This window comes from Bidens hawaiensis, unplaced genomic scaffold (assembly GCF_021521415.1).
Source record: "Bidens hawaiensis isolate Kalapana, Puna unplaced genomic scaffold, B.hawaiensis_p1.1 tig00001721_1, whole genome shotgun sequence".
Lineage (NCBI taxonomy): Eukaryota > Viridiplantae > Streptophyta > Magnoliopsida > Asterales > Asteraceae > Bidens > Bidens hawaiensis.
In genome coordinates this window covers 2,344,138-2,358,043 of record NW_027491098.1, presented here as the reverse complement: position 1 = coordinate 2,358,043, position 13,906 = coordinate 2,344,138, and the positions used below count along the sequence as shown (strand labels likewise).

At 39.2% G+C, this 13,906-nt stretch overlaps 2 pseudogenes; both read left to right on the top strand.

The window, feature by feature from the left end:
• The first annotated feature begins 671 nt into the window (after positions 1–671).
• LOC143596134 (receptor-like protein kinase FERONIA) lies at positions 672–6,265 on the top strand (annotated as a pseudogene).
• Positions 6,266–7,494: 1,229 nt separating this feature from the next.
• On the top strand, positions 7,495–10,025 carry LOC143595629 (receptor-like protein kinase FERONIA pseudogene; annotated as a pseudogene).
• Positions 10,026–13,906: the final 3,881 nt, after the last annotated feature.

Genomic DNA, 13,906 nt, shown 5'->3' with positions numbered 1-13,906 from the left:
CCGGTTATGGTAGTTCGCTCGGTTATTAGGGAACCGGCCGGTCCGAACTGGTTAAACCGGTCCGATCGAAAAACCGGACTAGTTGAACCGGTTTTACTATAAAAAATATTTTTTTTTGAAAATTTTTTTTTTCAACCCTAACCATCATTTTTAGACGAAAATTGCTAGGCCGGTCGGACCTGTTCAACCGGTTGACCGGTGAATCACTTACCTGTCCGGTTACGATCCGGTTATAAAAACATTGCCATTTTGGACTAAAGGGGTCTTTGATCTAGTGACATCAATGTATTAGATAAGTTTTTGTTTTCAATGTGGTTTGGTTTTAAATTACGCAGGTGACAAAGAAATTATGTAACTTGAGCTGTTCCAAAAATAATAATGTCATTTTGGCGGGGTCAGTTCATTCCATTGCCATACAATATGTTATCCTGTTCTGTTATTGACTCGTTCAAGTGGATTTTTCACTACGATATATTGTAACTGAAAGTGATGTAAACATCTCCGTTTAATAATATTGTAGAAACGGACTAGGGTCCTAGACTTCGTTTTCTTCTTTATTAGTTTTGAATTTTACTAAAATATCTAACTTTACAATATTTGAATCTATTTGAATCTCGAAAGTTTAATGGGTAACAAATAACTAGGTACCACTAATTAAATGTGGTACCGCTAATACGCACAAAGTATACGTTACTTTGGAGAAGACTTTCAGGTCTACGCTTTGCTTTAAGCAACCAGACAAGTCTTCCACTGCTGCTACATGATTTATAAAAAGACCAATAATCAAATATTATTCAAGCAATCACACCACTCTTCAACCATCATGTTAACCTTCATGTTACCCTTCTTGTCTGTGTTCCTACTCTTCGCCTTCACCACCAATGCACAACCATACATCGCCACTGATCGCATCTTCCTCGCCTGCGGTTCACCCACAACCACCACCACGACTTTGGACCCAAGATGGGAGAGTGATGAGAATCTCAAATACGTGCCTTCCAATATCATCACCTCTTCGTTTTCTTCGGCACCTTTCCAACCAGATGCTTTGGTATCTGGAAAACTCCCATATTCTTCTGCTAGAATTTTTAACACTTCTTCGTTCACTTACACAATTCCGGTCTCCGAAGGCCCCAAATTCCTTCGCCTCTATTTCTACCCTGCCACATATTCCAACCTCAAGCCTGAACAATCCTTCTTCTCGGTATCATCCAATGGTTTCTCTCTGTTAACCAACTTTAGCCCTTTCCTAACCGCCTCCTATCTGGCAAAGACCCCATCCAATGTAGAAATCTGTTGGGTTCGTAGGCCTTGTTGGCCCGGTTTATTATATGAAGTCAAAAGAGGAGACGGGTGTGGGCGGTCGGGCCCAAGCCCGGCCCGGTTTAGATTTCTTGCATAATAATTTACTAACCCTAGTTCAGTCTCTATATAAACAACATTATGTACTTGTAATATTTGGTCACTCAATAAAGATATACCTAGTTGCCACCCGTGGACGTAGGTCAGTTTAGACCGAACCACGTTAAATCCTCGTGTTCGTTTATTGCTTTCGTGTGTGTGTTCGGTTTCGTGTGTGCGTTTAATCCTAACAAGTGGTATCTAGAGCTTAGGTTCGGATCACACGAAGAACACGGTGAACCAGTTCCGCGTGTCGCCGCCGCACCGGTGATCGGGCCTAGGGTTCCACCGCGTTACCGCTAACTGCTGCTAGGGTTTCGCTGCCACCAGTTGCCACAGGTCAGATTCAGGTTGTCGATCTAGGTTTTCGGTGTTGGCAGCTAGCCGACGTATCCAGCGATCGACCGGAAGGTTGAAAAGGTCAGCTCTAGTTTTTTTTTTTGGGTTTCGTAAAAATAAGGTGTTTGGGAATTTGGTGCTACGTGAGATTATACATAGGCAGATAACATAGCCGCCACCCACCTTTGCAATTGGCTTCATATATTGGTTTTTACAACAGAAAAAGACAAAAGGAAACAGTAGGTATTTTTTTTGGTTGCTGTGTTTCATTGTCAAGGCAGAAAGTAATATATTTGATTACTTTGCTTGTGTTCACACCAATAAAAGAAGGCAGAAGTTTTGCGAGTCGAGATCCTACTTTGCAAAGTACGAGTCAATAACAGCGAATCAAGATCCTATTTTCGTTGAAGAACAGTTTCAAGTCAGAAGAAATTTAAAGAAACTTAGAACCAGTGCCAACCGCGTTTGTCAGGTTTATCGTTTCAGTTTAAAGTTTCGGTTTCTGATTTACAGTTCGTTATTCCGCTGCGGGTTAAATAGGTTGATTGTTTAACAGAGTTCAGTAGAACAATCGTTAAGTTCAGGCTCGTGTTGCTGTGTCTGTCTCTGTTTTTTTTATCCAGTTTTTCGTTTTAGTCATTGTTATGGCAGAAGACGGAAAGGTTTCGATACATAAGTTTGACGGACAGAAGTTCGGTTGGTGGAAGATGCAGATTGAGGCACTATTTTGTCAGAAAGACTTGGATGTAGTGCTTGAGGATGAAAAACCAGAAAAGTTGTCAGAAGCAGATTGGAAGAAGTTAGACAAGAAAGCTAGGGCTTGTATTACTTTGTCGTTGTCGGAAGATGTGGCGTTTAACATCATGAAAGAAACCACAGCACGTGGTATGATGGAGGCGCTATCCAACATGTATGAGAAGCCTTCGGCAGCGAATAAAGTCTATCTTATCCGAGAGCTAGTGACAACAAGAATGAAAGAGGGTGGGTCAGTTACAACTCATATCAATAATCTTAATTCGATCTTGTCCCGCTTAGTGTCAGTTGACATTAAGTTTGATGATGAAGTTCAAGGCCACGTGTTATTATCCTCTTTGCCCGACAGTTGGTCGCAAACAGTGACTCCAGTTTGTAGTTCGTCTACAAATATTACTTTCGATGGGATTTGAGATCTGATTCTGGGAGAAGATTCAAGACGCAGAAGTTCAGGTGAATCATCAGGCAATATGCTAGTCACAGAAGGTAGAGGTAGGGAAAACAGCGAGGCAGTGGGAGCAGGAAGAGGAGTCAGTCTAAGACTCGTAAGGATATTGAATGTTGGGGTTGTAAAGAGAAAGGACACTTCAGGAATCAGTGTCCGAATGGTAAGAAAGAGGTGAACGTTACAGAAGACGACACAGATGACGGGTCAGTAGTGATGAGGCTTTGGTTTGTAGTGTTGAGAGTAGCGTTGATGCTTGGGTGATGGATTCTGGTGCATCGTTTCATGCCACTCACTGTAGTGAAACGATGAAGAATCTTAAAATTGGGGATTTTGGAAAGGTTCGACTAGCGAATGATGATATTTTAGAGGTTACGGGTATGGGAGACGTTGATTTGATAACTTCAGCCGGTACTTCTTGGACTTTGAAAGACGTGAGGGTTATTCCAAGTTTGAAGAAACGTTTGATTTCAGTTGGGCAGTTGGATGACCAAGGGCACGATGTTAAGTTCGGGAATGGGCAGTGGAAAGTAGTCAAAGGGAATCTCGTTGTTGCTCGTGGAAAGAAAATTGGTTCATTGTATATGGTCGGCATGTCATCGAAAGGAGTGGATCCAGTTTTGGTGAAAGACAAAATCCGGTTCACAGAATCTCGTGGGCAGAAGAAGGTTCGTTTTGCAAGTAACAAACCCAACCCAGAGCCAAAGTGAAGATTCAGGATGAACGAGCTAGGAAGGTTAAATCAGTTGGGGGACATCGTGACAGTGGGAGCACAGGTCGTGTTTCAGTTACAGTTCCAGGTCGACAGTGGATTAAGAAAACCAGTATTCCAGCTGTAAAAGTCTCTCCAGTGAATTACTTGCTGAATATGGAGAGTGTTTGTTCTCAGAGTATCTCGGGATCCGGTAGTTTGTTTCAGTGGGAGCCGGTAGGGACAGAGAACGGGTCAGGGGCAGTTTTAGCCGTGACTGACGTGTTGGAGCTCCGGGGAGCTTCAACGGGCCTTCAGGTTAATTGATGAGAAGGCGGTGGCAACTAGAAGAAGTTTAATGTTCAGATTACAGAAGTACAATCAGGAGTGCAGACGAGAGTACTCAAGGCCTCCGAGTGGGAGATTGTTGGGTTCGTAGGCCTTGTTGGCCCGGTTTATTATATGAAGTCAAAAGAGGAGACGGGTGTGGGCGGTCGGGCCCAAGCCCGGCCCGGTTTAGATTTCTTGCATAATAATTTACTAACCCTAGTTCAGTCTCTATATAAACAACATTATGTACTTGTAATATTTGGTCACTCAATAAAGATATACCTAGTTGCCACCCGTGGACGTAGGTCAGTTTAGACCGAACCACGTTAAATCCTCGTGTTCGTTTATTTCTTTCGTGTGTGTGTTCGGTTTCGTGTGTGCGTTTAATCCTAACAAAATCAACGGACCCCAGGTTCCAAACTTTGTCAAAGAATTCATCATCTATGTAACAGATGCACAAATCCTAAATGTTACCTTTACACCCGAACCCAACTCATATGCCTTCATCAACGGAATTGAAATTGTTTCAATGCCGGAAGATCTCTACTTTAACTCTAAGAACCTGAAATCTGTTGGGACTACTACAGCACCTGATATTAATAGCAAGCTGGCGCTTGAAAATCTTTACAGGTTAAACATGGGTGGGCGAACATTATCTGGTAATGAAGATACAGCACTCATGGGATCAAGATAATAGCTACCTATTTGGAGCAGCAATTGGGTTGATACCTGAATATAATAAAACGAAGCAGATTATGTATACCACGGAGACACCAAATTATACCGCACCTGAGCTAGTTTATCGAACCCAAAGGAGTATGGGCAAGCTGTCTAATCACTATAATCTGACTTGGAGACTTCCTGTTGACTCTGAGTTTTTTTACAGCCTCAGGTTCCATCTCTGCAACATTATACCACAATATAATAAAAGTAGTCAGGTGATTTTCAAAATCTTCATTAATAATCAAACTGCTGATGATGAAATTGATCTACTCTCCTTAACACGAGGTAGTGGGTATCCTGCATTCAAGGATTACATTTTGTTTGTCAATGACCCTGACGGTAACAGAGGCAAACAAGATTTGTGGGTAGCGTTGCATCCTAATCCCTATTCGCAACTATATCTTGACGCTTATTTGAACGGTTTGGAAGTCTTCAAGTTGAGCATGGTTGGTAGTCTTGCTAGCCCAAACCCAAATGTTAGTCCAACAACCCCACCAACAGTTACAACCGGAAAAAGAAACAATAAACCTCCTTATGCCATTATAATTGGAGGCATTGGAGGCGCGTTAGTGTTGTTGTCTATCTTAGTTCTCATAGTTTTCCACCAACGAAAGCGAGTCAAGTCATCATACGGCCCAGCATATGGTGAACCGAAGTCTTCACATTCCACACTGCCAACAGATCGTTGCCGCCGTTTTTCACTTAAAGAAGTGAGAGCAGCAACGGGTGAATTTAATGACGATTTCATCATAGGCATTGGAGGATTCGGTAAGGTGTACAAAGGGCAGATCGATAACGTCGCTGTTGCAATCAAACGGCTCAATGAGTCATCCAATCAAGGTTTTATAGAATTCCATACGGAAATTGGGATGCTGTCTAAACTACGCCATGTCCAATTAGTGTCCCTGATTGGATACTGTGATGATGAGAGAGAGATGATATTAGTCTATGATTACATGTCTCACGGAACTCTACGAGAACATCTCTACAAGACAAACAAGCCACCTTTGCCATGGAAAAGGCGCCTCCATATTTGCATAGGTGCAGCCAAAGGGTTACACTATCTTCACACGGGTGCAAAACGTGCAATAATTCATCGGGATGTCAAGTCCACAAATATCTTACTGGATGAAAATTGGGTTGCCAAGGTGTCTGATTTTGGTCTGTCAAAGCTAGGCCCTAGAGACCAAGCGCAAAACCATGTTAGCACAGTAGTGAAGGGTAGCGTCGGGTATGTGGATCCAGAATATTACCGAACCCAGCAACTTACGGAGAAGTCTGACGTGTACTCATTTGGAGTTGTTCTGTTGGAAGTGTTGTGTGCACGCCCTGTTATGAATATCGGGCTTCCCAAAGAACAAGTGAGTTTGGCAGAGTGGGGGAAGTCTTGTTATGCGAATGAAAGCCTGGAGGAAATAATTGATCCAAAAGTAAAGGGTGCGATCGCACCCGAGCGTTTAAGGCAGTTTGGAGATGTGGCAGTTAGGTGCTTGAAAGAGCAAGGGTGTGACAGGCCAGCCATGGATGAAGTGGTCTGGGGGCTAGAGTTTGCATTGGAGCTACAAGAAGCTGTTGAGAAATAGTGTTTATGTATTAAATTTCGATTATGATTGCATTAGTAGAATAGTAATGTTAAATAGGCGTCACGTAATGAATAAAGTAATTATCATATGATCATAAATTCATAATCATTTATTTGTGAAAATCTGTTACCGGGATGCAGACAGCTGTGGAGGACAAAAAATGATCACACTGCAGTAAAACCAGTAAAAAAGCTGCAGAAAAAAGTAGATCCGAGTTAAAAAAAATGCGGTGAAACTATAATTTGGTATAAATATTATTATCTCATTCCATGGTTAACCAATAAATACAGATTAAAAAGAATTAAACTAAAAACGATATCTCCAAAAAACATGTTGTATTTAGGTTGTTGATTTTTGAGTCTTTTTTGCAAACAACCTGTTTCGTATTTTTGTCAAAACCCGTTCTGAGTCAAACCAATTAACGATTTCTTTAAAAAGACACATCCCGACCCAGTTGTTCTGACCCGACATGTTGCCCTGCCGACCGACCCACCCATTTTGCAAGGTCTACTTGTCGCTGTCAAGTGAGAGATTTATACCAAGATTCTAATCTACAAAACCGCAAAACGATTTTCAAATGAAAACATTGAACCCAATGTATAATTGTATCAAGATGTATGTTCACTATGTTAGGGTCCTTAGGGATGTAATAAAGATGGAACTACAAAGAAACCTGCCATCCAGTAATATATTATACTCCAATGTCTGAAGATGTCATCAATACAATCCTGTAATCCTAACTTCACTCTCATCAAGTTTTACTACAACGTTCTTTAGGAGTTTGAAAATCAACTTAAAAAGACATCCATTCATAAGTAAACGCAGCCAACAAGTCGAACTTGGTATGCATATATGCACAGCTAGCGATGCTTGCTCTCATGAATAATATATATAACATTATATATTATATATTTATAAAACTTATTTACGAGTATTAAATATAATATATATCATTAAAATAAGATAAACTAATAAAATCCAGTTATTCATCCATTTCAAACTAGATTAAACTAATAAAAACCAGTTATTCATCCATAACAAAATCATCAAAAATTTATATATACAAGCAACTTCGCAGGTAGTTCAAATGATAGATACGTAAGTGTTGAATGAATCCATCAATGAAAGAAAATCCAGACGCCGTCTACATCTCATTATATGGTACAACTCCTATTGGACAAGGTATTAATCACTGGATTATTCCTACTGGCCAGTAGCATACTTTTCAAGTCAACCAGCCAATCTTTTTAGTTTTAAGTTTCAACTGTAACCACTGATATGATTTATTTACATTAAACTATAAAAGACACCTATTATTATTAATATTATTGATTATATCCTAAATCAACAAGGAAAGATATCAAGCATTATGCTCACGTTCATTTTACCTCTTTTCTTTTCTCTTTTCCACCACAACAACCGCACAACCTTACAAAGCAACCGGTTATTACCTCTTGAACTGTGGTTCCACCTCCACCACCACCGCTTCTGACCGGATATGGGATAGTGATCAACGTTCCAACTTTGTAACCTCTAACATCAGCACCACCTCCTTTGCATCCACCCCCCTTCACCAAGATCCTTCAGTCCCCCAAATACCATACTCCACCGCCCGAGTCTTTAACACTTCTTCATTCACCTACACATTTCCAGTCTCCCAAGGGCCCAAGTTCCTACACCTATATTTCTATCCCGCAACCTATTCTGACCTCAACCCAAACCAATCTTATTTCTCAGTATCATCCAATGGCTACTCTCTCTTAAACAACTTCAATGCTTTCCTAACAACCCCCTTTATGGCAACGGCCCGGTTCGATGCAGGAGTCCAAGTTCCTAACTTTGTTAAAGAATTCATCATATATGTAAAAGATACACAAATCCTAAATGTTACCTTTACACCTTCACCCAACTCATATGCCTTTATAAACGGCATATAAATTCTTTCAATGCCCGAAAATCACTACTTTAATTCTAAGAACCTTAAACCAGTTGGGATGACTAATGGACCCGTTATCACTAACGACACAGCGCTTGAAAATATTTACAGGTTAAACATGGGTGGGGGATATGTATCTGGTACTCAAGATACCGGTATGTACCGGTCATGGGATCGTGATGATAGCTACATATACTCAGCAGCAATTGGATTGACACCAGTTTATGATTTGCCAAAGCCGATTGTTTATACCACAGAGACACCGAATTATACTGCACCTGAGCTAGTTTATCAAACCCAAAGAAGTATGGGCAAGCAGTCCGATAAGTATAATCTGACTTGGATACTTCCTGTTGATTCTCAGTTCTATTACAAGATCAGGTTCCATTTCTGCAATATTATACCACAATACACAAAAAGAGGTCAGGTGGTTTTCAAGATCTTCATTAATAATCAAACTGCTGACAATGAAATTGATCTGTTCTACTTAACTCAAGGTAGCGGGTATCCTGTATACAAGGATTACATGGTGTTTGTCGATGACCCGGATGACAGAAGAGGCAAGCAAGATTTGTGGGTCGCGATGCATCCTAATCCCAATTCTTAAATATATCAAGATGCTTATTTGAACGGTTTGGAAGCCTTCAAGTTGAGCATGGATGGTACTCTTGCTAGCCAAAACCCAGAACTTAGTACTGAATACCAAAAACCAAGGGTCGCATCTCCCACAATACAGAACACAAAGAATGTTCTGCCATATGCCCCCGTAATAGGAGGTGTTGGCGGAGGGTTTGTCTTGTTGATTGTTTTAGTTCTTGTAGTTTTCCTGAGAACAAGATTTACCAAGCCTTGCCGTCCATTGTTATGATTAGATCGATGTCGTCACTTTTCACTTATGGAAGTGAAAGTCGCTACATGTGGATTTAATGCCAAATGTGTTATAGGCAGAGGAGGATTTGGTATGGTGTATAAAGGGTGCATTGACAATGGTAAAACAACTGTTGCAATCAAAAGGCTCGACTCATCATCCAAACAAGGTTTTCGTGAATTCAGAACAGAAATAGGGTTTCTATCAAAGCTGCGCCATGTCCAACTAGTGTCCCTGATTGGATATTGTGATGATGAGCATGAGATGATACTTGTTTATGATTACATGCCAAACGGAACTCTAAGGGAACATCTATACATGAAAAACAATCCTCCTTTGTCATGGAAAAGACGCCTTCAATATGCATTGGTGCAGCCAAAGGGTTGCATTATCTCCACACTGGTGCAAACCGTTCAATAATTCATCGTGATGTCAAGTCCACAAATATCTTACTAGATGAAAACTGGGTTGCTAAATTATCTGACTTCGGATTGTCAAAGCTAGGCCCTAAAGACCAAACAGAAAATCATGTTAGCACAATGGTGAAGGGTACCATAGGTTATCTGGATCCTGAATATTATCGTAGGTGACAACTAACTAACAAATCTGATGTGTACTCCTTTGGAGTCGTTCTGCTTGAAGTGTTGTGTGGAAGACCTGTTATTAATCTAGGGTTACCTGATGAACAAATGAATCTGGTAGAATTGGGAAAGTCTTGTTATCGGAAGGGAGCCCTACATGAGATAATCGATCTGAACCTAAGTGGTGAGATTACCGCCAAGTGCTTAACGAAGTTTGGAGAGGTAGCACGTAGTTGCTTGAAAGAGCAAGGATTTGCACGCCCAACTATGGATGATGTGGTTTGGGGACTAGAGTTTGCATTGCAACTGCAAGAAGATGCTGAGAAAACAGGTGGAATGGTCGGTGAGGCCGTGTTAGAACATTGTTTATTATAGTTATAATTAGTGATTTAATATTGTAAAATTGTATATAGCTAATGAGCCAGGTTAGCTTCTCTAGGGTTTCACTTGTATATATTGAGGGTTCACCGGTCATAATAGTTATTCAGATATCTCCCATTCTCTTTACATGGTGTGTTAGAGCTAATTAAGACTATTGGCACAACATATATACTAGGTAGCCGCCGCAGTCAGGTGCCCCTGTTTCTGTTACCAGTCCCTATTATCAACCTATTACCATGTGGAGTTACTACTCATTGACCATTAACATGAATCTACTATTTATGGGTACTATTCACACACAATTAGTTCACAATGTTTATTGTTGACGTGTGGTTCCTGTACACAAGCCGATTGCTGCTAATATTTACCATTCCGATCATTTTCCAGAACTGCCCCACTGCCACCGGCCAGACCTAGCGTTGTTGTGTTCATCAGTTCTAGCATCGATACTTCTGTCGTGTTCAGTCCGATTTCCAAAAGGAATCACACTTTACTTTCACCAAGGAAGAGCATAATTTGCTGTGATAGTTGCTTGCCTCCAAGTCAACTGCCACTAGTCCTCAAACCGTATGTTGGCACACTCAGCTACATTCTATAGCCTTGACTCGTCAATGTCATGCATGTTAGGTCATCCCTATGTAGTGGTTCTAAAACAAATGAGACTGGACTTTCCTGTTCCATTTCACTCTTAAAATCTTATGTGCAGATAATGCAAAAAAAAGTACTTATTCATTGAATTCTCTACTTATTTAAAAACACAAAACATTATTAACGAACCTTCATGTGTGTACACCCCTCAACAATCAATGACAGACTCAGTAGCTAATCTGTGGCATAACATTCTACAAGAACTATAGTGTTTTTGAAAGAAATTGATACTAAAAAGCATGTTTCATTTGGATAGTGTGATTTAGTGTCCATTTTGAATCATTACATTCCCAAACTAACCAAGCCAATTCTAAAAGTTCCAGAATGGCCATTTTCTATTCTGTTGGATCCAAACGAATAAATCTGTCACCTGACCGATTAGACTGTCAGCCGACGGGTTTTGCAAACACCCACAATCTGACACGTGCACTTCAATATGGTGAGCCCCAAAAACTATTTAAACAACTGACCGAACTCTAAAAAACCGACCTCATAAAAAAAACCAACCGTTTACTGAACACTCGGGCCAGGCCAACCTTTTTTTTATTAATTTTTTTTTCTCAGAAATTATTTTATGAGTATGTTAGATTTGTTGGCCGGCAATATAGTTCAATCGGCCACCATGATAGATTTGCCGGCCGACAATATAGTTCAATCGGCGTTGCTTTTAAGAAATTGATGGTCGCTTTTTTAGGGTGAAGTTAAAATACAAAGGGTGACAAAAATAAGAAGTGTGAGAAGGATTTGTGATAACACAAAAAAAACCCTTAAAAATAAATTAAAAAAAAATAATAAAAAAATCATAACTCAAAATATAAATAAAAAACGAAAACATTTTAAAAACTAAAATGTTTCCGCCATCATTCTCATTCAAAAGAAAAATAAAAAAATAAAAAAAATTGAAAAAAAGACACAATGCCGAGATCAAAGACACAATGAACAAAATACACAACTATAACTGAAAAAGACACAATAGATCGCAAAATATAACACAATGTCATATTAAGTAATATAACACAATATATTGAAAAAAAGACACAATGTCAAGGAGAAAAGACATAATAAATGAAAAAAATAAACAAAAAACACAATGATAAACAAAAAGACACAATGCCGGATCGTTTCTTGCTCAGCGCTAATGGTTACCGGTGTGATGAACTGTGTTAACTTTCGTTTTTTTTTTTTCAATTTTAAAAGTGAAGTAGGTAATAAAATCTGCCTCGCTGCGGCGGTGTAGCGATGCAATTTTGGTCGGCATTGGTTAGGTTCGTTACGGTAACGACAATAAACCCAGAAAGTAAACAAGTTAGTATCGACACTTGTATAAATTATGATAAAAAAATGTTTAAAATGACGTCTAATTAGTTGGTAAAATCCACGAAGTGCGGCTGTGAGTTGATGCAAAATCAATCGTTACGGAGTTTTGGCACCGGAACTAGACAAAAAAATAAAATTGCAAATGACCAAATACAACAAATTAACATAATAAAAAAAAATTTGGGCGTTGCGACAGCAAACTGACACGAATTCGATCATTGTTGAAGATATCAACACTAAATCGTAAACACAATTTAATAAGCTTAAGAAAATTACAATAAGAGAGAAAAAACACTAAAGAGAAAATATTGACATGGCATAACCTTGCTTTGTTATGTGGTTCTACGAGGCTCTTGCAACGTCGCCCATGGCTTTTTATTTTATTTTGACAGAATTACAGAAATTGTCTTTTATTTTTGTACTTAATTTGTTTGTCCTTTATCTTCAAATTGACGTGTTTTATCCTTTATGTTTCAAAATCCAACAGTGTTTGTAAGGCCCCGGTCCCGGTGCCCTACTTTAACGTTGGATTTACTTATAAACATAGTTATAAATATCATAGTGAATTAAAATTTTTCGCGTAATATAAAACTTCAACCATATATTACATAACCATTCAAATCTTTCCATAACAAAGCAAAATTTTGTCTTTAAACATAATATAAAAGTCATATTAAACTTCATAGCATTCTTCTAAAGATGCCAGTCTTTTCAGTCCAATGTCATGTGTCTTCGTTCAAGCTAGATGTCTTAGCCTATTTACCTGCGTGCATACTAAAAGTCAGCTACGCTACGCTGAGTGAGTTCTAATTAATCAAGCAACATACGTTACATTCACATACTTCATACATTCATGCTTTACCTTCTTTTATACATACGTAAGTATATATCTTCATTCTTACCTTCTTACTTTCCTTCTTTCATACTTCATATTTTTATCTTACTTTACATATATAATTATACATTTTAAAGAGCCTTTCGCCCTATAGGTCTGGTCTCTATCCTCTCCAATATTATAAGGGTCTGGTCCCTATCCTCTCAGATATTATAAGGGTCTGGTCCCTCCTTTCCATTTAAGCATACCTTCATACATATATTTCTCCACTCTCATTCATACAATTACATACATACCTTTTTATATCATTCATACATACTTTATAAAGATTCACATAACATACACTTGCCACTTATAGTAATTGTATTAACTAATCACATAGAGTATGCGCCCTGAAAACATAACAAGGTAATGAGGCTAGAAACTCACCTAGTTTCGGTTCCTTTCAGAGTTAATGGTAATTCATTTCCTTAACTAGGTGCGGCTAACTGTATAATAATCACAAGCATCAATTAACTATCCCTACCCATCTCATATTTCTAGTTCAATAAAACCCTCAAAAAACGGGGGTCTGGTCTGGGGCAGCGCCCCTGGAAGCGAGGGCAGCAACCTCTAGCAGGGTCCAAGGGGCTGCCCTTGGCTGGGGTTGAGCTAATCTAATCGAATCTCAATTCTAATCGAATGGCACGTTCTAATCGAATAACAAATTCTAATCAAATGGAAATTCTAATCGAATGACCAATCGATTCGATTACTTTTTCTATTTGATTCGATTACTTTCTCAACTCGATTCGATTACGTTTTCAACTCGATTCGATTACTTTTTCGACTAAACCAGGTTTCTTAAGGATTCAATTCATATATGGTTTCCGTTCTTATCCCTGTCCAGCCTTTCCTTTAGACACGTTTTGCCCGTTTAAACGATACAAAGGGTTATGAGCCATAACGAGTTCTTTTTCTTCCTTTAACTTGGCCCAAACGTCATCCGTATTACCCATTTCATATTGACATCTCGTTTACGTTCAAGTTTATATTTTTCTTGTATAAAAATGACCGATTTGCCTTAGTATCAAAT